The following is a 24,784-nucleotide window of genomic DNA, read 5'->3' as shown; positions in this document are numbered from 1 at the left end:
AAGCAGGTGAAGATAGCTGTTTAAAACTACCTGAATCGGTTTCATTGCTGCAAAGTAATTTATCACAAGAAAATCTAAACAGTGCATCCAGCCTGTAGCAGTTAAACCAGTTCAGCCAGTACATCTTGAATGACATCATCTGATATTTGGGGTAAGGGTGAAAATGAGCTGGTTTAAATCTTGTGAAGCATCCAATTCTTCTTGAATGATAATAAATTTAAAATAGGGCATTGTTTGCTTTAGTTTGTGCTTTCAGGTGCCTCAGATCAGTTGCTTTAGTTTGACTTTGTATCTTGGGGCTGTAGGGCTTAGGGCTGTTGATTGTGCAGGAGTAAAATACTGGGTGGCTTGCAATACAAGCTATTAGTAATCCATAGCAAGTATGCTTTTTCCCCTGAAATACATATGTATATTAATATATTCAAAATCTGCTACATACTGGTTTGACATTTCCAGCAACAGGGTTAACAGTTATTAAAAAGTGTTCTGACAAGTAGAAGGGGGGTTGGAGATGAGCTATCTTATTTGTCAGGTTATTAAATATAGAGTGTTGTTTTCTGAAACATTTCCATTGGTCACTCTAATGTATTTTGCTGCAGTGGTTATAGCATTTTAATTTCATATAATAGCAAAAAGAGTGAAAGTGCACCTAATAAGTGGCAATGGCTGTAGCATAATCTGTGCATATTGTTGCAGACATAGACTGCAACATTTTAACATTTCTGTTAATCCATTTATTTTTCATCTTGCCTTGCTGATTGTAGTAAAGCTATTTCTATAAGTTTAGAAACATTGAATAGTGTTTGAATGACTTGGCAGCAAAATGAAGAATGGTCAGCTTGGAAATAGTGTCTTGTTCTAACTTTGATTTGCCTAGATTCCCTAGAAGGTTGAGATTTTGTCCACTAGAAATAATTAGGCTTCTGGAAATTAGTAGATGCATTTTGAAAATACTGTGCTGACTATTTCCAGTTTGGGGAAGACAGTGTAGTGTGTAAGAATCTTGGGGATTCTCTTCAGAACTTAAAAATACATTTGAAAGTGTTTTATATTGGACTGGATATGGTCTGGAATATCACAATTTGATTGTCCATTGTAACAACGTGGGCATATTTGTTAGGCAAAACGTATTAAAAATATGGAGATTAAGTGATAAATTTTGTGAAAATTTAAATTCCATGTTGTAATCAATACAGCATAGCTCAGTTAGTGTTTTTAATTGCTATTTGGCAGCTGTATGAAACATTACCAAAATAAGTCATTCCTGACCCATATAATAGTGAAGATTTAAACAAAACCATCATGCTCTGTAGCATCAGATGTCTTAGGAGAACAGGATGTTCACTGTCTGCAAACCTGAGTTCTCCCTGACTGCAGCTGTAAAGTGAGCTCCAGAGTGATGCCACTCAGAGAAGGTGTGCCAGGAGCATCCTACTTAACTTGGGGAAGGAAAAACACTGTTCCCTCAGCCTGTTCTTGCATATGTGCTGGTGTGTGGATCTAGACAGGCTTCCAGGTGTCCTGAACAGCATCAGCTTTTCTGCAGCACAACCAGCCCCTCAGCTGGCACTCCAGAGCATATTGCAAGCCAGAGGAAGATGATGTGGATAGTGAGCTGGGATGTCGTATGAGGAGAAAGTTCAAAATAGATTTTTTTTTTTAACAGTACTGCAGTGTTTTGAAGCCTAGGAGAGGTGATGAGTTTTTTTAATATAGTCACATCTCTTTGATATGAAACATAAAATTGCTGAGAAACAGAACTTGGAGCTTTATATGTTGTGTTAAGTGGTTTAGTGCACTCCAGTAGAACTTGATTTAAATGCAGAAATCTGTGGAAATTATTAAGGTCATTTTTCATAATTTCCCTTTTCCTAGTGTAAATAGCAAAGGATGTGTAGGAGTATCACTGGTGTTCACTGAGCTCTATCTTGATCATCTGATGATTTCACAAAGCACAATGTAAGGGTGTTTTTTAAGAATATGGCATCTCCAGCTGTGCATGTGTGTTTTGGTAAAGGTCTAAGGACAGTTTTGGTTTAGGGTTCTAAATGTGCTGTTACCCTAATACAATAAGTTGGATTAATTTCTGCCGTGTTTTTAAAAAAGGAATGGTTCTGCATTCCCACAACAGAGATTTTCCTGCCTGTGCATTTCAGTCTTTTCTAAATATTCCTGATACTGTTCAGCAGAACTTTGGTGGAGATTTGATAAAGTGTGAGAGTACATTAAAATTTGGTGATGGTTTTAAACTGCAAATACAACTTAGGAGGTTAATATTCTTTCTAGTAAATAGATCAGGCATTAGTGGTGTAAACTGATTTCATAAAATACATAGTGAATTAGAAAGGTACAGACATTACATCTATCTTTAGTAGATAAGGTAATAAATGATGTTATTTATTTTAATATATGACATTTAAGAAGGGAGAAATTACATTTTTGAGAAGAGAAACAGACTTTCCAATATAAGACCAACACATTGTTGTGGGAGGAAGCCACCCTGTCCAGGCACTGGGGCAGCTGTGCCACCCCCTCTTGTTGCCCCTGTGTGCAGCTGAGCCCTCATCCCTCAGCAGAGGAGGAGGATTTTGGGGAGGTGCTTTGAACTTCCTCATGTTCTGCACTTATCCCCCTGTGCTGGACATGGTTGTTGCACTGGCAGAGGCTTGTATACCAGCAATATTGTATCCCAGTGTATTAGGGTCTAAAGGCTGGCCACCCTGTGCCTGGGATCTGTATTTCTGTTCACTGCTGTTCTGCCCATCAGCTGTGATAAGGGACCATGATGGAGCCAGTCCTACCAGGCTGCCTCAGCCCCCTGTATGACTGTGCTCTTCAGCAGTGTGCAGTTTTTGCACAGTAACCTGTTGCATTTTTCAGTCTTGCCAGTCTCTGATTGCTGGAAAAGAATGAAGAGATTAAGAAATGTTTGGGGAGTGAACATTTTCTTTAATTTTTATTTTTTTTCCTTCCTCTCCCATCTAAAAATGCATATTGTTTTAGTCAAAGTGGAATTCTGAATCCTGGTACAGGTCCATGGTGATTTCTGCATCATCTTTGGTTTTTTTTCAAGACCTGAGATCACTTCATTTGGAGGTTGGGCAGAACTTGGATTCTCCCTTCCTGCTTACAAACCCAGACAGTTCTCTTGATGCAGCTGCCTCTTTGCTGCTCACTAGTTGTGAAATGTGTCTCAGTTGCTTATAACCGGGTATTTCTGGTAACTGCAGTCAGGTAATAATTGTTAGGCACAAGTTTTCCTTCAGAGCATATCTTAATTCTTCCAATTAAATAAATGATTAATTTGTTTTTGTTACAGATGCAGCTGACAGGACACTCACATGCTGCTGTGTGGGTATAGAGGCTTCAGGTCCTAAGACAGTGTGAGGTGTACTTGTTGTAAAAGAAAATTTGCTTAAGCAGAGTCTGGGTGAACCTTTTGTTGTTCATTAAATCAAGCTGAGGATTAGTTAGATTTCCTTCTCCCTTGGGAATAGCAAGGAACTGACCTCTTCTAAAGAATTTTTCACCTGGTTAAGTGTTAGTTGTTTAGTAATATCAAGGGGTGAACCTAATTCTAGAGAACAGGAGAAACTATTAGAAGCTGAACACAGAGATAACTCAAATGTGTCTGTGTATGATATGAATTAAATAGTGGGTCACAAGGCACATGCAAAACCCTTCCTGCTAATTGCAATTAGAGTACTGGTGTTTCAGTTCTCGTCTGCTTTCCTCTCATTCTTCCTGTGTGGCTTTCACCTCCTCTATTTCAGTCTGACTGCTTCAAATACTTCTTGCACTCTGCATCAAAAAACCAGTCCCCTTAAAAACTAAGATAACACTTTGTAGTATTTGTCTTGCCACAAAGGTAACCATAAGCTTAAGTGTTGGGTTTTTTTCTTTTTTTTTTCTTCTTTCTAAAAGTGTCCTTGTGGCTGAGGAATTAAAAATAAGCAACAGTAAAATCAACCCCAAATCTGCCAGAACTAAAAACTGACTAATAATTTCTTTAAAAGTAGTTAGTTCTGAAAGCTTCACCACAGAATTTTATAATAATTGGGGTTTTTTTTTCAAATATTCAGTTTCATTTTGATTTAAAAATATTTCCTTATCCTCAGCAGGTTTGTCTTGTTTTTTCAACTTATTTTGTTCATCAGGCTCATGCTTTGACCTAATACCTGTGCCCTGGAGTGTGCCACCCAAAGCAGGAGAGAGGGCTGGTGTGGGTAGGATGTGGTCCTTACTGGAAAGGATTCTTGTGGCTTCTCTCTGAAGGAGGGAAAGCTGTGCAGCCCCTTTGCTTATCAGCAGAGCTGTGCTGGGGAAACCCTCTTGGTTTTGATAATAGCACAGATTAATGGGAAGGTAATTAGGAAGTTGCACAAGAATGGATCTCGCAGTGCCTGTGTCAGTTGCCTGTTGATGAGCCATGGCTGCTGTGTCCCCTGTGCTGGGGATCAGGAGTCAGACCCAGGGGCTCTTCAGTCCCTGCAGCAGAGCAGGAGCTGAGCTGGCTCCGGGGCAGGGTGGGTGTGGAGGTGGGCCAGCCTGTGGGCATTGCCACTGGAGAAAGGTCTGTGGAACCTCAGCATGTGTCTTCAGGCTTTTCAGCTCGGGATAAAAACACTTCAGCTTTGTTGGTCAGTGACCTCTCTTGCTGGATTAAGAAAACATTCCTACTAATTCTATAAGACCTTTGAGCACCCTGCAGTTACAATGAGCTGAGTGTGGTGAGAGCCCATGCCTCAAGTGATCCTCCTCAGTGTGTTTATCTGTTTGTTGTCTTTCAGATCATACATACCCCAGAACTGTGTAAATCTGTATTTCAGCTAATAATTAATAAATATTTAGATAATTTATGCCACCTTTGAAGAACAAAACTGAGGTCAAATCTAAGAATAGTTTGTGATTGCTTGAAGTAAAGCTTACTCAAAGTCTGAACATGAGCCATGGGAGCCTTACTTATCCAAATGTGTAAACTTGCTTTTGCTGGTGAAGTTGTACCAGTAGCACTGAATTCAACACAGACTGCACCTTGAAGGCCCATTTTGTTCAAGATGATGATTATTATTATTATTCTCACCTGGATTTGTTTAAATTAGTCCAGCAGAAGTTCACTTAGCAGGTGTGCGTGCTTGACCTCTCTGGAGCCAGAGGCATCAAGCATCTCCCACGTCCAAGGAGTCTCTTGGCTGCTACAGTGTCAGGTGGCTGTGCAGCAGTGCAGCTGAGAATAATGCCTGCAAGAAAGAGGAGCTTAACCCAAAATTGAGCACAAGCTGCACAGAAGGTCCTTGCTTTTGGTCTGGGCACCAGACTTCATGATATCAGATGACTTTTACATGCTGCTGGGAGCCAGGGGAAGAGTTGTGTCAATTCACTTCAACATTGCTACAGAGAAGAGGTGTCTTCTAGACAGGGTTTTGTCCTCTGTGCTTTCCTTTTGCCACCTTGCTCATAGGGAGATGAATGAAGAGATCTGAATTTAAAATAAGGAAGTTATTTTGTGTTTATTTTTAACCTAGCTCAGTTCATTGGTCTGCTTTATTGTTTGGCCCCACAGACAAGTGGGTCAACTGTACTGAGGAGGCAGGAGGACGAGAAGATTCTTAAGCCATTAATGGCTTCTAGAACTTGTTTTTAAACATACCCAAGACCCTTTGTTGGGCACCTGTCTCCCCCAAGAAATGCATTGCAGGGCCATAGCAAAGTTCCAAAGGTATAAAATCCAGGTTTGCAGAGCTCTTGGTGCAGACACATGGTTTTACCATTATAAAAATTGAATGTTCAGATGCAAACCACTTCTGGGGATGAAGTTGTTCCTATTACAGGTCTGCTTGTGCATGTCTTCATTTCTTTTACTTATTTTTTTATTTTCTTCTCACAAGGGTATTCCTTGTTGCTTAATATAGTTTCTTGCATTTTCCAGCTTGGAGATACCTCTGAAGGGTCTTCTGTTTTTCCACCTGTATAAAGTGGGCTACTATTTTCTGATTCAAGTACACATTAAAAAGTCAAACAGTTACCTAATTAAAATTACAAATTTAAATAATAATATAAAATATACATTTCAATAATAAATTAAATTAAATTATGGTCTAAATGTATTTGTGGGAGTTTTAGTCTCCTGTCCAAGTTGTCTTTTCATGTGGGCTGAGAATTTCCAGCTTGCATTCAAACCTGGAGTTGGTGTTTCCTGCAGATGTGTGATCAGCCAAGGTTTCTGGCCAGTGTAATGGTACTAATTTAAACAGGGGACACTGATTTCTGGAAGGTGGTTGGATAATGAAGGTTTTTAGCAGGTGTGCTAGAAGCAGAGTTTCAGAGTTAACCTGATTCCTGATCTGGAAGGTTTGCAGAAGAAGATGCGTGAAATTTCTGTCATTTTGAATTCAGCTTGAAGTGTGCCTATTGCTATTAGCATCACATTCTCAGGTTAGACCTAAGAAGGTAAAAGTGGCTTAGAACTGATGAGCTTAATGCTAGACATGGTCTAGTTAGCATAGCTGGAGCAAAATGTTGGCAGAGATTACCTGGGCTAATGCTAATTTTTGATCTCTCATTTTTAATATACCTTGAAATGCACATTAACCACCTCAGATGCATGCTTTATTAAATCAAAGGATGGGAGTACAATAGAAGTATTTAAAAATTTGGCAGCATACAGTTTTGTAAATAGATATTTGTGTTTTCTGGAGTAAGAAATTTTTTAAAGTAAGTGGAGTTGTTGAGCAATTACGGTTGATTTCTACCCTAAATATGGACCGTTGCCTTCTGTGAGAAGCTAGTTAAACCCTTGGTGTTGTAAACCCACTGCTGGTAGTGTGCAATTTGATTTCTACATCATGCTCAGAAATTTGGGGGAGTTATTCATTTGGTAACTTGCTTCTCCAGTGGGGATGTACTGCAGCCCATAAGCAGTCCTGTTCCTGACAGCACTTCCTTCCTGGGGAGCCATCTCCCAGCTGGGATGACAGGACACTGCTCTGTACCCCTGTGTTTCCCAGGTGAGGGTGCCCCAAAGGTAGAGGAAGGGCTGCCTGGGGAGGAGAAGCTTTGGAAAGGTGTAATTGCTCCGAGAAGAAAAGCTGTGCCCTCCCTCCTGGTCCAGTTCAGAAGGGCAGCTGGGAAGAATGCCCTGTTGTTGGCTGCAGCCTTGTCTGGGTGCTCCTTGCACTGAGCAGAGGAGAGGCTGGAGGGATACCTGCTCCTTTTCCTGCTGCCACGGAGAAGGAAGATGGTGTGTTAGCTGCCTGCCAGGCAGGGAGTGGTGCCAGCACTCAGCTCACATGGAATTTTTACTGGTATATGTTCACTTCAGAAGTTCAGCTTATATTCAAAAGATAGCTGTATACTTGGCTGTGTTGAGTGGCCTTGAATTTTCTGGGAGCTGGAATGCTTTCCTCACCATACTGTTTTTCTTTCCCATGTTGATTCACTCACCAAGATCTGTAAGTCCTGTAGTGGTTAAATGTATGCAGCTGTCTCCTTGATCTGCAGGGAAATTTCTACTGTCTCTGTAATCTTCAGCAGTAGCAAAAGCTATTTTAAGATGCTGTTTTAATAGTAGTCCAGCACCTGAATATACCTGAATAATTTGATTTATGGCCTCCCCATATTGCTTAATCGCTCTCTGTGTTGTAAGATTTGGAAGAAAATACAAATTTCTGTAGATATGCCTCTTGTAGTGGTGAGAAATACCTTCTCCTTTCCACAGACTTCTACCAGCTCTTTGAGATGTGTTCTTTCAAGCAACGATAAATACAAGGATTGGAGTTAAGTTGTTGGAGCTATATTGAAGTGCATGTTACCATTTTAAAGACTTTGTGGAGCACCAGTGAGATAGCAGGAGCCAGCAGTGACAGGAACAGCTCTTGAGTGCACATCACGTACCTGCCATCTCTGTGCATCATGTACCTGCTGAGGTTTTCACTCATCCTCTCTGTATTTCTGAACAAAACTCAAAAACTGAAAACCCTTAATGCCCTAGAACGCCTGCTTTTCCTTTTGTTTCCCCGTGAGGATGAAGCATCATGAAGGTTCTGGACCTGAAGGTTCTGATTGTTGGATGGTGAGAGACTGTATTGCTGGCACTTGGATTGCTGATCCTGTTCAGGATCTGGCCAGACCAAGTACACTAGTATTGAAATAAAATGTAGGGTCATTTCTTTGATCTCAGATATTTGTGTAAATTAGGTATTACAATAATAGTGCCAGTAATACTAAAATAATCCTAAATTCTATAAATAATACCAATACTGCTCTTTCTGATTTAGTCCTCACTTTTACAGAACAGAAAGTGTGAAAGCTGTATCTCATTGAGCTAATCTGATTGCATAGTTGTTAAAAGTGATAACAAAAATCTCATGGAAACTCTTGTACATCCAGCAGACTTTTTTTCTAAAAAAAAGTCATAGTTGTCCCTAGAACAGCAGTTGTAACATGCAGTTAATGCAGTGCTGTTGTGTAGCAGGAGTTTGTCACTCCATGCTGGCTCTTAACCTCAGTGCAGAGGGATGCCTGGATTCTGCTGGAGTGCTGGGGACCAGTGCCTTGAGTTTGTCTGCACGTGTGCAAATGATGCATTTATTGGTAGATGTGGAATAATCTTTGCTCTTCCCCAGTAGCTGGAGCTGAGCATTCAAGTGGAAGTTCCCTGTACAGCTCAGCAGGGTGAGTTCAGCATTGTGCCTGAGAAGGAAGCTTGCAGGGATTGGGGTTGTGCTCAGACTTAAGGGGTGCTCGGTTGCATTAAGGCAGGGAATAAGCACTATTGGCATTGAAATCCTTACATTTGTAGCCTTTCTGTTTGCTTGAGAAATTTGTGGACTTGATTGCTAATGGGATTTGCAGAAAACAACGAAAATACTCTTCCCCCCAGTTATAAACCCAAATTTGGGTGTGAACACTTGCATGTGTTAGGTACGATGGCAATAGCAAATGTTAAAGCCAGGTGCCTCTAAGTTAATTGAAAGGTGTTTCTCTTTGTTCTGGGGTCATTTATTCTGTGTCAGCACTTTGAAGTAAATATTTTAATTTTCAAAGAAGAGAGAGTGGCATTTGCAATGTTTTGAACACTGAAGGAGCACCTTTTTATCTTGCACTGTGCAGCCCAGCAGTAGTGGTGTGGTGTTTTCCTGTGTGTGCAGCCTGGTCCTTGGTGTGCATTGCCTCTCTCCTGCAATTCAGCTGCAAGTGGCTTAAATCCCAGGGCCCTGCCTTGAGGAGGGCACGATGGGGAGATCCTACAGCTTGACAGAAGTTTTCTGATAAAATCCCAGAGATCTCTAGCATCCCACAGATTATCATCTAGGTGTTTAGTGAAATATCTTGTTTAGCCAGATTGTCCAAGTCAAAGTGAGCCAGAGATGTACTCACCCTGTCCCCGTGTCTGTGTTTCTCTCTTTTTGGTCTTGTGGGGTTTCTTTGATCTTAAAGCTTGTTGAAAATGCATCAATAATAAAGCATCCACGGGGACATTAAAATACCTGAGCTTGGCCATATGTATGAACAGTGTATGTTTATTTTAACATTTTTATGGTCAAAAGATGTAATGGTGGGGAAAGGTACATCTGCTAGGTAGAAATCTAGACAATATGTTGTGTCTGATGGGGTTTGTGAACAAGCTTAAACAGGTAAAGACTCTCCTGTTACATGTGCACAGATAAATTTCCTGTTGTGTAGCTTAGCTGTTTGAAGTATGCCAGTGTTGTGTTACCACCCAGATAAACACAGCACTGCCACTTGTAGCCACCTGGCTTCTGTAGGTAAAATAACTGAATATTCTTTGAAAAGGTTGGTTTGGTTCTTTTGCTGGTCTGAGAGCTGTGTCCCAGAGAGTAGCTTCTCCCTGATAACCTCCAGCAAAATAACCATTCTCTTTTCACTCCCTATTTTATCTTCTCCTTTTTAAAAATTGTCTTTTATATCTCTTCTTATTTTTTATTGCGAAGGCACAGTGTGTCTCTTCCTTTCTTTCAGAGAAAAAGTTTCCCCCTCCGGAAGGGATAACAGTTGCAGTTAAATTATTACTGTCTCAGTAATTCTTAAATCCTGCTCTAATTCTGATTTTGACCAGTAACATCTGGAGCTTGTTTGAGGTTTGGGTCAGACCTGACTGTAATGGCATTTAAATTGGAGCTCTCTCCTTCAGTTCAGTTAGTTTAATGAATAAAAAAAATTAGTCACTTTTCAGTGGAAAAACCTGCAAATAATGCACATTAATTGCAGATACTTTTTTTTCGTACGTACTTCTATTTCTTCAGCAAGATCTCTTAAATCCTCTCTGCTTCTGAAAGAAGGAACATCCTTATGGCTTCTTAATTGAATTTTTTTGGTGAAAAAGGTCTGGAGCTGAAGAAGTGCCAGGAATGACATGCTAGACAGTTTGTGGTGTACCTCTGTGTTGGGGTTTATTTTTCTCTTCTCCCCTGTGATCCACTGCCATGCACTATCCCATGCTCACACCCCTTCAAGGAAAACTGTTCACAGTTTTAAAGTCATAGAAAAAGAGGGGCAATGAGGATCCAGTAGTGAGGAAGACTGACCAAAAAAGTCTGCTTTTGTATGCTCCAAAGATATACTCCAAATAGTGAGAGCATTTGTGGGAGCAGGAAATGTGAATGGAGCGAAAAAGTGCAAGTAGTGAGGGTTTCCGTCCCAGCTGTGTGTGAGGTTGTAGTGGCTGCTGATGACACAGACCACAAAACACTGCGTTATTAGGAGAGAAAAATACAGGGTGGGGAGTAAACTTAAGGGACTTAGTGTTGTCCTGAGACAAAGGAAGAATCATTCATCATCAACAGAATAAGGAATTTGAGATACAGCTTCATTTGGTGATGGTGTTTATACCAGCTTCTAGCCAGAGGCAAAGCAGGAAGGCACTAATTAATTTTGGAAGTCCTTAAAGTTTGCTTCAGACGAGTGGCACTAGCAGTGGAGTGAAAATAGAAGTAGTTGGGAAGATTTGCTGGAAAAAATAGAGTCTTGAGTTTGGGAGTGTGTTTCTGGAATGAGGGTGTTCTGCAAAACGTAAGAAAGATGTAATTCACTGAGGGGGACAGGCAGTAGCCAATGTCCTAAAATGTGTTTTCAAGTCTGTTTTGTTGCCTTTATGTTCTAAGAATAGTTGACCAGAAAGCTATTGAAATACTGTCTGAGGATTTGGCTCATGATAACAAAAAATAAATGTAATATGTAGTAAGAAAGTAAATATGCAACAAACATGTGAGTAGTGAAATGCAATTTCCTCTTCAGAATGTATTTCTGGTGAAAAATGTGCTAATTATAATTGCTGCCACATGTGAAGTAACTAGGTTTCCCAAAGAAAAAGGAGAAAAATTTTGACCAACTTGTTTTGTCTCCCTTTACAAGGGAAAACTAATTTGGATGATTATTTGGGATGGTGACACATCAGGGCATTACTGAGAGCACTGAAATATCCAAGAGCCCCACCATATACAGTAAACTCCATCAGAAGCATCATTATCCCTCCACTCCTGTCATTTGGTTGCTCTTTAAAATGAAATGAAAATAAAATTACATAGGTGTGAGGTCTTCCTTCTTGAAGACATCTCTCAAATTTCTGTTTCTGAAATAGTTGTTTGCATAAACCATGTAGTTTTGAAGTTTGCAGCTGCAGTTGTTACTGTATGAGGTACAGGGTTCAAGAAGCTCTGTCTGTGATGAGGTTCTAAAAGATTGCTGGTTTAGAGGTGTTCCAGTGTATATCAGTAGGTTCTTCTTTATTCTTGTTTGTATTACAAGTTGCTCAGGTTTGCAGATCTGAATTTGGCTGTTCACAGCTAATGTGCCTGTGAAATACACAGCAGTTTCTTTGCCTCGTGGATTTCAGCGTGTTTGTGTTAGGATTTGGAAAAGCAAGTTAGCCTCAAAATCTGTATATGGCTGGGTCTGTATGCTGTTTTCTATAGAATACAGAGTATAACTTCATTCCTGATTGTGATTGCTTAACTAATAGGCCTGGGGAAGCAGGGACTTGGTTGCGTGGTCCCATGGCAGCCTGTTGGCACCAGAACAGCTGGTTGGCTATTTAACACTGAATAGTTAAACAGGAAAAGCTTTCTCAGTCACTTAAAAGTTTTCTTTTGTTTTCAGTAAGAAAAGAATGCGACTTAAAATTGCTGACAAAGAAAAAGTGATAAAATTGTCAGTGGAGTGCTTAACTGAGGATTATAAAGTTCCTGTTCTGCATTCTTTTAAGAATTCCATGGTAAATAGTGGAGAGTGACACCCGAGATTCCATACAAAACAGTTTTTCAGCTGTGTTATTTGTTTGAAGAAAGTTGTTCTCTATATAGGCAGTTTTAAATAATTAACACTGTTTAGTGCTAATTTTGGTGTCTGCTAACATTTGGATGTTTTCAGTACAGTAACTTTCATCTTCAAAGCAGTGAAGTGAAGCTGATCCTCAGAACATTTTACAACAATAATCAGCTCTTTCTTAGAGCCTAAGTAATAATTTTCTTGCATTAACACTTAGGGGTAGAAGGGTTGCTGTCAGAATGCAAAGGGAAAATAAAGGTTAAATCTTAGTTAAAACTAATACTGAAGAAGGTGTAAACTGCTTTGGGATTTAATGGTTCTGTGTTAGAGACTGAGGAAAACTCTTGAATCAATGCTTAAGGCTTCTAAAATTGTTTTGATGATTGCTAGTGTTCATGCTACAAAGCAGAAGAAAGCAGCCACCTGGCAGATGATTCAGTAGATTAAGGCTGGCCAGAAATTTAGTGGTTGAAGTTTCTTGGGAGCGTCTAGACCCCAAAAATCTTCATGGAGACTCCAGTCAAAAGGGGACACTGATGGAGGGGAGGGGATTTCCAAATGGGAGCAGGATGGGGTAAACCACCCCACAGTCTCTGCTCCCTGGGGCACCAGCCCTGAGCCTTTTTCGTATTCAAGGCAGGGACATCTCCAAATCTCCCATCCCAGCTGGGCACCCCTTCCATGCACAGTCATTCTGTGTTTGTCCTCTTTGGTCAGGGAAGCTTTTGTAGGACATGGCACAGTGCTAACAGGTGAGGCTGGAAAATTGAGCTTATTGAGGAGCAACCTCACAAGCTCCTGGGAACCATGTCTTTTAGGAATTTAGGAAACTAGTGGAGAATAGAGCTCTGAGATCTATGTCTTAGAGAACAAGAAAGCAGCTTCTTTTCCAGATCATCCCGTTTGAAAAAAAGGAACATTTTTTGTTTTGCTCATTTTGCAGTTGTTAATTTTAGATGAGAGCGTAATTACTTCTTGTTAATCACATCGAAAACAAACGTTAAAATTAACCCATAGTGTAGATTTTTTTTTTTGTAGTAGGAATCTCTTAAAATCATGGTTTACTATTATACGTGAAATGTATCTGTTATTAAACACAGTGAAAACTGAATTTCAGTAGAAAAGAATGATTTTGTCAGCAGTGCTCCCTGTATGGCTGGCAGGAAGCAGTAAATGTTCCTGTGTTACCAGGCTGTGCACGTGTGCATGTGTATCAGTTCACATAAAGGACTTAACAAAGCAACCTCAAACCTCAGGCCTTGAATGGTTTAATTGTTGTTGTCGTTTTCCCCACGGTTAATCTACACTTGTAAAAGCGACCCTGGTGTGAGGTTAGGATTTATCAGCACCGGGCACCCCGCACTAATTGGTTCAGCTCTGCCTTCACTGCTGAGGTGCTTCTTCAGAGCAGAGCTGCTCGGAGCAGTTCCCTGCTCAGACCAGGAGGAAACACACCTGGGTGTGTGGGGCTGATCCTGCTCCCAGCCCTGGATGCTTCTCCACAACTGGGAATGGTTTTCCTGAAGTGGAAGAGAAGTATGACTTGGGCCTGCTCTTTGTTTTGGATGAAAAGTGCCAAACACTTTGGCAATAGGCATTTCTTTTTTACAGTAAAGTTTTATAGATTCTGCAGAACTGTTCTCAGTCAAGAATTTTGGGGTTTTTTTCCATATGTGGCTAGTAACAGGGTTTTTTTTGTATGAATGTTCTAAAGTTCCTTATGGAAACCCTGAATATTTGCATAAGATTAGCCAGCCTGATTGAGCAAAAATTGTTTAACCTGGTGTATTGGGGTCTGTGAGTGGCAGATGCTGATGTTAACCATGAGTGCAGGGAGGGATGGCAGAGTTCCTTTGCTGCTGTGCACACCCCGAGGGTGTCTGAGCCTGGCCATGCTGCCTCTGTACCTTTTCACTGCTCCTCATAGAATCTTCTTCCATTCACTGCATCGCCTTTGGAAGTGAACTGGGAATAATAAAAGCTTTGTGTAAGTTCACTGTGCTGCTGCATTTTGAGCACTGAGTGCAGCCTGGTTAACAGCCTTGCTTCCCTCCTCCATCTTGAAAAGATATAGCAGAAGTAAAGAAGTTACAACAAGGAAAATAAAGATGGTACAAGGTATCAAGTGGCTGTTTAGAGGTAATGTCTGAGTAGACTAGGAAGGGTCCTGGATAATTGAGGAAAGAAGTGCTAAAAGTCTGGAGAACAGATATTGTTTCTTTAAACTTGCATTCTGGTAATTTAGTATGAAGTTCCTTGTGTGTTATAAGTAGTAGAAAATTCTGTATCCCCCTCTACTCATGAAGAAGACAAACCAGCACACACGAGTCTTGATTTACAGTTCTTCTGTATAAACAATACCTTTCTACTTCCATATTGCATCTCAGATTGCTCTGGTACTCATTTCTCTGTGCTAAGTAGAGCCTGTAGTGGTTCTTGGTTGCAAAGCTACTGCCCCAAGGAAAATGTAATCAGGTACTGTGCTACTGAGATCTTCTAGTTGTGTGTCCCAGCTGGGCAGGGTGCATCCAGTGGCATGGCAGAGATCACCACTCCTTGTCCTCAGGGACACAGTGTTTGCATTTCTCTGGATTTGCCATGGGACTAACTGATGAACTTTGGAGATGCTTTGGCCAGGGATTTCAGGCTGCTTTGCTGTAACAGCCACCTCTGAAACACATTCCATAGTTATCCTCAAAGGAGTACTTTCTTGTGAGTGTATTTGATGTTGACTCCTTTACTATGCAGCAAAGAAGCCTGGATTTAAGCTTGTTTGTGTTGTCAGGTGAGAAAGAAATATGATTAACTGTGCTTGCCTGCTTTTTCACAGTTTATATAGTTTTTAATGTTATTTTCCTGAATCTGATTTATTTGCTTTTCCCTCTTCTCACCAGAGCCTAATCTAGAACTACCAGCTACCTGCAACCACTGAGTCAGATTCTGTGAGCCTGGAATACCTTATGTATCTATCCATTTCTCTGCACAGCTGGGAGCATAAGGAAGCAGAGGGAAACAAGATCAGTCTTAGCAAATCTCCAATGATAAAGGAAGACCTTTAAAAGCATTACTGAAAATAACAGGAAGAAGTGCTGGAGGTGTAGATCCCTAAATGTGAGGGGTTTGGACATATTGCACAGTTTCTGTGGCTTGGAGTGATCTTTTCTCTTAAAAGATAAATTAAAAGATGGGGCTAAAGTAGGTGATTTATATTTTTTGTTCCAAGTGCCTATAAAATTAATTCCAGTGCAAATCCATATTGTTATCCAATGTTGTTCTTTACTAGGAAATTAATTTTGCTTTTAAACTGCAATATGGACAGATCAAGTGTTTCAACAGTTTAAAAATCATGTCACTATTAGGAAAATAAAGTCGAGCTACTTTCCTGTGCTACTGCTAGCGTGAGCAAAACTCAGCGTGCTCCAAGGCTGAGTTCAGGAGTGAGCAGAACAATTGGCATTTGCTGTAAGGATGAATCTGGTCTCAAAACAGAGTTACAGAATCTGAATTGTGATGAATAATATTTTGACTCTGTAGCAAAGTTACTGCGCAGAAGCAGTGTACCTTCAGAGCTGGTTTGGGCAAGTGGTGTGTGTGATCATACCCATGTAAGGCAATGTTTTGTGCTACTGGTAAACGTGCAAAACCTTCTTGCTGCTTAAGCATATGGTGAGTGTTCAGTTATTGTATTTAATTGAATACATGTACCCCAAGACTCTCTGAGGCTGTGGGTTGCTCTCATCCAAAATGATATAGGAGTGAGTTCTGCAGAATTTATGTATCTGAGTAATAAAAATCGTGCTGGTCCAGGTGATGGAGGTGTGTGCTTTTCTGGACTTCCACAAGGAAAGAGGGAGGTGCTAATGGGAGCAGAATCACTAATTACATCGTGTGCTTATATATTATCCAAATACACGCATTTTAATTGCTTTTTAATTGTCTGTTTTAAACACACCAAGAACATGTCCACAGCACTGTAGCATGCTGGGTATAGTGTCATATAAATGTAAATACTCTCTGGCCCTTGGACTGCCCTGGCTCCAGCTGAGGCTGCATCCTTTTCTTCCCTCTTTCAGAACTTCTTTCCGTGAGCAGTTTTGCAGCCTCTCTAATGATGGCATAGATGGTAGCTTTTACTGTTGCAGTAGAGAAAGCTATTACTTAGTAGAGCAGCAAAACATAAAGAGGGGTGTGATACTGGAAAAACACATTGTTCAGGGTGTGTTCGGTGGGTTGGGACCGAGTGCCCGACCCGCAGCAGAGATGTAATCACGCTGCCATCTCTGGAATGTGCAGAGACAAGACGTGACGAGTTGGGAAGTTGCTTCTGTAGCCTTGCTGCTCTAGATACAGCAAGGAGAAGGTAGTGCAAGTCCAGGAGCTGCTGCCATAATAGGTCATGACACTTCTGATGTTTTGGACTTTCCTGATCATGGAGGAAAATAATTTATCTTGTCAACTGTTCTAGTTACTGCTTTTGAGTATTACAGGATAGCCAGAAGCAGTCTTGCTGCCTTTCTTCCTGATCTGATAGTGTTCTAGAAGCATAGCCTAAGCTAAAAAAACTCTTCAGACTAGAAAAGGGACTGTGAAAGATTTTTCAGCAGACCTTCTCTGGTCCCGATGAGTGCCAAGAGGTTGTGACACTGTACAATGCATAAAAGCCAGGATAGTGAGACAGGCAGGTTGATATCTTCTGCTAAATAATTTCGCTGTGCCGAAGAAAATCTCATGCCAATGCTGCTGTCTACCCCAGTTATTAAACACCTGGGGCTTAAAAAACTTTTGAGAAATCCTTTCAAATATGAAGGCTGCCCATACACACTCTTCACCAAGAGCATGAAGTTGTAATTTTGTTGGATAATTATGGGTGTGTTGTTAGTGTCCAAACTGAACTCTGGTTCATGCAGTCTTTCATCTGACACTGAATTATTCATAAAGCAAAGGGTTAAACTGCTGAAAGCAGGTAATTTAGTCACTCTTGGTATCAGTAAATTTGTGGGGTTACTTCAGTGGCAGCTTAAATTCCACTGAGTAGTTGTATTGATAATACTCTAAATGCTTTTTATGTGTCAGTAGGAAGTTAATCACATTTTAAAGACATTTTAAGAGTTTTGTTTTGTAAAGTGCCATCAGACTGCTCCTGTCTTTGAAGATCAGCAGATAATAAGTTGCTGCAGCAAACTGCTTAGTTATAGAGCAGGTTCTGAGTAGGCTATTTGTTCTCAGCTATTTTTCTGTCCACAAAGTTACATTGTACCTCCCATTTCTTTTCCCATGAAGATAACTGTATCAGTGGGATGAAGCTTCTGATACTATTTACCTTACAGACTGATGGTGTTCAGGGGCATCTTAGAGTGTAACTGCTTTGTTTTATCTAAGAATAGAATAATCATGTACTCTATTAATACAATTTTGTTCCCATTCATTAGTTACATTGGCGCAGTTGGAAACCAGTCTGGCCATCCTGTGCTTTGTCAAAATGTCCTTTTTGGCCAGGCAGAGCCAGTGATGGGAATGCAAGGCAGCAGCAGCATAATGATTGATCAGTGTAATAATAAGTGGTGGCTGCAGTGTTGTTACTGTCTGTCTAGTCATTGCTACATATTCTGTGGGCATGGCAGAGATGACTCTGCTTCCAGGAAGTTGTCCCATCCCAGTTCTTCATTCGCTGTCTTGTGTAACATCATCTTCTTCTGTGGGAGACTTGCAATTCCCGGTAATAATGCAATAATTACTTGCTTCAGATGACAATTAGAGAGCAAGAGACTTCCATATAATACTACTTTATTTTTTATTTATTTTTTTAATATTTAACATTGGCTACTTGCTCTTTAGAAAATAAATGTCTTTTCTCCTTTCCTTCTAAATGTAATAGAGCAAATTTTGAAAGGATTGAATATCTTTAAACCTTATTTCCCTAGCTGGAAGTCCCCTCTCTTCCTATGCCCCTAATACCTTTTCCCCTTAGTCTGTAAGCTTGGCTCTGCCTCCTGATGCTTCTCTGGAGGCTTTTTCCCTTTAAGACTTAGACATTGTCCTTCACTGTACCTGTTAAGGTGCATACGTTTCTAGATACACCTTTTGACCTGATCAAGTAATGAACCATGAAAAAAGAAAAATAATAAATGAAACCAAAGCAAATTTTCTCCAGCTTTACTAATGAGAGAATTAACTTTTTTAACTAAGACAAATTACCTCATATTTACAAGTAATGGAAAGATCCATGACAGCAGTTATCTACATCTTGATCCATAGGATCATGGGGGTTTGTGTTCTTCCCTTGTCCCTCCTTCCATTCTTCTGGCCAAACTAATCTCAGTCTCTGTTACTGTTCAATAAGTTTGAAATGTTTTAGGTGAATTGGTTTATTTTTGGATGCCTTTTGAAAGGCAGCCACAGTTCAGAAATTGCTTGATTCCTCTTCAGATTTTTCATTATAGCAACCTAGGACTGTCTTGAAAATATGAAACTGTGTAGAATGCTTTTCATTTAATTCCTTTTCTCTTGAGTCCCTTTGTGAAATAAGTGGTGTTTGTATTTTAACTGCAGGTAGGGATTAGAGGCCAAATAGTTTCTCTTGGTTTGGAAAAGCTGAATTCTTTCAGAGCAAGTGAGGAGAAATTTTTGTCAGAACACTTCTAGTAGTTCAAAGATTGACTACTGTAAATTAATTCCATTCAGATCATGGAGTTGGGAGCTTGTTTGGCTAATTTCGGTATGTGTGGTTGTTTTGGTTTTATTTTTTGGCTTGGGTATTTGGTTTTTTTGTTTGGTTTTTGTTTGTTCTTTTTAAACCCTGCCCTCCTGGGAGCCAGTCTATTCATCTGGCTTTCAGAGCAATGGTTTCCAGACCTCGGGAGAAGCAAGCTGCTGGAATCCAAAAGTTTTCCTGTGAGCTGTTAGAGCCACATGAAATCCATCCCACGGGAGTGCCTGCAGCCCCCTTGCAGGCATGGTCTGGGCAATCTGTGCTCCGGAGTTGTGAAGTAACCTTGGCATTGTTACTTCCAGCTCAAGGCAGTATTTGTTCATCCTCTTCTTCACATTTTTCAAACTTTCTTGTTTGTTTTCAAGAAGTTATATTATTGCTTGTTGTTTGAGTCTTTTGAGTGTCCTCTTTGCACCACCACAGTTTGCTAACTGCTTTGGAAAGTGTGGCATTTACTGCTTGCTTTAGGAATTTCTCAGTTATGTATTTTGATATGCTCCCAATACCTACAATAGCAAGGATCAATTTGGGGATTCAAGAGGTGATATTTATGATAGCATTTGAAATCACAGAATGTTTATTCATTATGATTTCTAGTAGTGATGATTTCTTAATTTTTTTAGCTTGTGTGCTATTATGCATGTCAGGCTGGTATTTTAAACTACACACTGAGGTAAACTTTTAGATATTGATTTATTTAAAATACTGACATATTTAAAAAAATAATTTAAAAAAACTTTTGAAGGGATTGTGCTTTGTTCCACAATAGAGGAGGTGTTCTGTAGTGAGTACAGAGGACCATGGCTCTGCTGGACTGCTCTGAGGGGTGTGGCAGCTTCCAGTCCTGACACTGAGATGCAAAGCTAGACCTGGACTGTGTGTTGAGCATGCAGTGGATATCCTTGATGCTGATGTAGGTTGACTGCTACAGCATGGATTTTGCTCATGTGCATTCTCTGACTTTATTCTTATCTCCTGCCACCTGATATTTTTGCTCAGTAAGTCCTTTTCCCAGTGTTTACTGCAGGTTCACTCATACACTGGATTTCACACACACACCCCTTTATCATATCTGTCTATAGTGTTGTATTTGTATTTTTAAAAAATTGCCCTTTTAAAACTTCCATGAAGGCTTTGATTCTGGAATGTCCATTTAGTCCAGCAGAAGAGGAGAAAGTTGTGTTGTTTTCTGCTTTCCCCCACTAAAAGCAAGACCCTGGATGTGAAAGATCGTGGCATTCTTCAAGCCGCTGCCAGCAGTGAATGACTGACTCCCTTCATGCTGCTGAAATGCCCTTGGTGCAGCTCCCTGCTCGTTTTGGGGTTGCTGTGGCACTGCTGCCTGGAGAGCTGTGCTTGCTGTGTGCAGGGACTGTCCCAGCCCTGGTCCCAGCGATTTCCAGCCTGAGGCGGATGTGTGTGATAACTGTAACCAAGTCTTTAGTATCACTGTTACTCCTCCGCTGTGGTCTCCTTAACCTCAAAAGGAAACAAATGTTTCATACCCTGCTGCCGACACTGCTTCAGTTTCTCCTCTGTGGCTGCCAGCTCCCAAAGCTAATGACAGACATTGTGGATAAGCTTTCAGACTTTGACTGTGGCTGTGATGTGAGTCACGACTGAAAGCTCCGTGAAGTTTTATAGCTCGCCGTCGTCATTGTTAACTAGAGGCAATTTCTGCAGTAGTGGAATTGCTGTGCTTGTGCAGTCATTCTGTAGCTTTTGGCCACACGTGACTGTAAACACGTGTTTGTGCTGAGCAACGTGTCCTGCAGCTTAGGGACAGAGCACTCTGCACTGCTTCTCTCTTAGAACTGCATTTAAGTTAGGCCACAAGCCACGTGAACTTGACAAAATTTTTTTCACTTTCCCATCAGTAGGAAAAAAATATGGCAAACTGAAATTCTTTTCTTGTAGATTTGAATTGTTGTGAACAGTAGAACAACAGAGCAATCTTACTGTGACACACGAGTTTATATTATTAAACAGGCTGAATCCGCCAGAAAAACTTTTCTTTTTTTTGAATACAGGGATCGTTTAAAAATCAGTGGTGTTCTAATTCTGATTGCTTACTAGTGTGTTTGAATATGGTAATACTGATCTCATAGTCCATAACAAACAGGTTTTTTTCATATATATACTTTCTATAGAGTCTCTCATTATATGGCAAGTTTACAGTTTCAGAGAATTCAGTTGGGTTTTTTTCTTCTCTCTCCCTCTTTCCCCTGCAGCAATTGCCACAACCATTTTGCTTTCAGGCTTTCATCTCAGCACTTCAGTAACAGACCTAGTCAATGAGCGATGAGAAGTGTGCACCTGCAGAGTCACTTATATATAATCCAGTAATTTGTTTGTGTAAGATAACTGACACTTCTTACCAGCTTCCCAAACTGTGGCGTCACGCTCCAGTTTTGTTCCAGTTGCGTATCTCAGTGTTTAGACTTATTTCAGCATTCATGATATTTCAGTAACTAAGTGAAAGCTTGTTTTTGTGCACAAACTCACTAATATATGAAATGTCTCTTCTTGGAAGTTGTCTTAGCCTCCAAACTCAGAGACCCCCTGTAAACTCTGCAAGTTGTATTTTTCATTTGTAACACAGTGTCATGGGCAGAGATGCATGTGATGTTAAATGTTTCAGAAGAAATTGTCATCACTATTTTTGCGTTGCCTTGCGTTCCTTTTTGTAACAAAAGAGTATCTACAGAGGTTTATGTGTTGCATTTTGAGGAGGTGAAAAATAAATGCTTACAAAACAGTCTTTTACAGTGTCTACAATTTTGCTATTGAAGGCTGTATTCATTGAATATTGTAGTAATATACTTAAAGAGTTAAAAACATTTCCTATTCCTAAAGTCACTTTGTTGTGATACTTCCTTAATTGATGTGGTTTATATTAACTTTCAGTTGATTCACAGACTGCATGTCAAATTTATTCCAGGGGTATCATTAAAGCTGGGTATTCTGATGTGGGAATGGACAGGTGACATGACTGCAGTGGTGTTGACACACTGTGGTTTAAGCTGCATTAAAGACAGCAGTGTATTAAGCAGTATGTTTGGTAGGAAGGTTTTCCTGGCCAGTGTGGACAGGTATTTTTTCTTTTTCTTAATCCTGTAATGTATAATTTGAATAAGTTTTTGGCATTGCCTCTGCTTGAGGCAAAGGAAAACACGTTTCTTAATTAAACCTTGGTATGATTTTACAGTTCTTTCCTATGAGCTCTTAAGGACAAGAGAGAAAAATACAAATTATAAAAAACAGGTTTTCAATGCTCTACTAGAAAATGTATTTTGTTACACCGCTTGCTAGTACATCTGTTGAAGAGGGATTGTGTTTTTTTTGTGTAAAGGATTAGTTGACTTTTATTAGCAGTTAAAATGTTTCCTTTGTTCTCAGTAGCCAAAAGCATTGATTGGTGTTATCTGGTTTCCATATCTGAAAGCTGTATCACAAACTTTGTGTCCATCTATGTCAGAAAAAGCAGCAGGGGCATTCATCATGGTTCATTTGTCTTATCACTAAACAGTATCTCAGAATCTGTCTCTGTTTAAGTTGATTGCTGTTGTGTTGCTGTGATCTCTAACTCCTCATACTTTGAGAGAGCCGTATCTCGTTTAGTTACGGACAGTTCTTTCCCCATGAAACATGGTGTCAGTATTTAAATTCCCTCTTTAAAGATAACATCGGTTATGCTTTTAGTGAAGAACTGATCTATTCCTCAGGTGTTTGCTTCAGTTTGTTTCCAGACACTAAGTTGCACTGATGAATGAAAGTTGCACTTTTTAGGAAGAAAGCTGCACTTTTTAGGAAGAAAAAAAAAAAAAAAAATAGTATTAATTTAGTAAACAATTGTTGCATTTTGAGAACATGCTGTGTGCTTCTCGAATGCAGTGACCCAGAGAATAGCTTTCTGTTTAGACCAGCACGTGCTGTTAAAAGATTAAAAAAGCAGGGGGGAAGACAGGATGTTGAAATGAAATTGGAGATCTTTCCTTCTCACTCTTAATTTGTGTCATTTTTCCTGCTCTTAAGTTGCAGGAGTTCTAACCTGTCCCCCCATAATTTTGTTGTGGTAAACCTTGAACTTGTTCTACTGTGGCATTGCCAGTGCCAATTGCTGCTGAGGGGGCCCCTGTGGCTCTACCACACCCGAGCCGATCTCCTGCAAACCTTTTTCTTACAAAGCCAAAACTTCCAAGTCCTACTTGACTTTGCTTTTGTTCTAAAGCTGAGAATTTAGAAAAGTGCATGTGTTAGTGCTGCAGTATGTGTTTCACAGCACCCCTTTCACTGGGACTCAGTGCTGCACCCTAGTAAGTGTCCAAAAGCCGTGGGTGTGCATTAAGCTCGTGATCCAGCGTAGCTCTAATCCAGGAGTAAGTCTAACCTGAGCTGTTTCTGTCGTGCTGAGGGCAGAGGTTACTACTTGTGCGGATTTACTGGGAGAGTAAACAATCAGAATAGAAGTGCTGGGTGTGAAAGTATCTTCCTGTGTGCCGTGAATCGGAATGAGGCTGCAGAAGTGTGGTGTGCTCTGAGGAGAGGGAGCGCTCCGAAGCTCCTGGTGACTGGGGCTGCTGCACCTCTGCCGTGCCTTGTCCTGCCTTTGCTGGGGGCTCGCTGGCTTTTAAAAGACTCGGGAGGCGATCACACAGCGGTTCCTGTGGTCGCTTGTGTTTGTCTCTTTTGCCCAGGAGGATCTCAGCTGCAGTCTGCTAGAAGGCAAGTGTCCGGGCTAGCTGGCAGATCTTGCAGACAGCCGCAGCCACGGACCGGGACACCCCTGGGCATCCCTGCCCTGCGTGCCCGTGCGGAGCTCGGAGCCGCTGGGAGCTCGGCAGGGCCGCTGGCGAGGGCAGCTCTGTCCAGGGTGCTGACGGGCGAGGGCACGGCCAGGCTGCTGTGCAGAGCTGGGATCGTGCCGTGTCCCTTGGGAACGGTGTCCATCCTGTGGCACAGGTTGTCTGCATCCCCAGCAGTGCACACAGTCACTAACTTGTGTGGAGCTTTTGGGTCCAAAACTGCTGCTCCTGGTTACACCAATCAACCTTGGGGCTTTTGAGGGGTAGTAGAATATATAAGTTAATAGCATGACTTGTATAGCAATGCAAAACTCATCAAACCTTTTAAATTAGAGTGTCTTTTAAGTAGTGCTTGTCCTTGAGATGGTTGCAAGGGCTTATAGGTTTTACAGTTTGATGATAGGAGCCAGTTTAGTTTATCCAAGAATATATCCACTTTTCTGGAGTCGTGCTGAAACTGTCCACTGGCTTTTGGTGTGGAAGCAGTGGAAGGAGCTGTTGTTCAGTTGTTGGAGGAATCAAGAAGGTGCTTGTTCAGTCAAGGCAATGCAACTTAGAAATAGTGGGGTTTCAGTTCATCAAGTTGTCTCATATCTCTTGGTTTAGTGGCATGTACATATGTAATGGTCACTGGAGCAAAACTTAATGGCAGTGTTGGCTAGAAACTGGAAAATGTTATATCTAAAATGTTCCTTAATCCTAAAAGATTTCCTTTCCAATTTTCCCCAAGTAAGATTTAAATCTTACTGTTGCATTTGATTAGAGGTTCAGATTTTTTCTTGAAAAACCAGTAACACTGAATAAGTCTTAAAGTAACTTGTTGGTTTAGAAAGTCTGCTATTAGAAACTTGTGTAAAAATTTCTTGCATTCTAAGAATGCAAGAAAAATTGAGGAAAAAAGTTCTTATTTAATGAGACTTGATTATGAGATACTGATTGCAAGGCAGTCTGGAAACTTAAAAGTCGGTTTATGTTCTTTGTATCT

At 40.6% G+C, this 24,784-nt stretch overlaps 1 protein-coding gene across 2 annotated transcripts in view; it reads left to right on the top strand.

Annotated features, from left to right (window-relative positions):
• USP7 (ubiquitin specific peptidase 7) overlaps window positions 1–24,784 on the top strand; it is a 70,733-nt gene that overhangs the window by 5,486 nt on the left and 40,463 nt on the right. The window lies entirely within an intron of this gene.

This window comes from Passer domesticus, chromosome 15 (assembly GCF_036417665.1).
Source record: "Passer domesticus isolate bPasDom1 chromosome 15, bPasDom1.hap1, whole genome shotgun sequence".
In the NCBI taxonomy this organism is placed as follows: Eukaryota; Metazoa; Chordata; class Aves; order Passeriformes; family Passeridae; genus Passer; species Passer domesticus.
The sequence above is the reverse complement of the archived record's forward strand: the minus strand, read 5'-3'. Positions and strand labels throughout refer to the sequence as shown.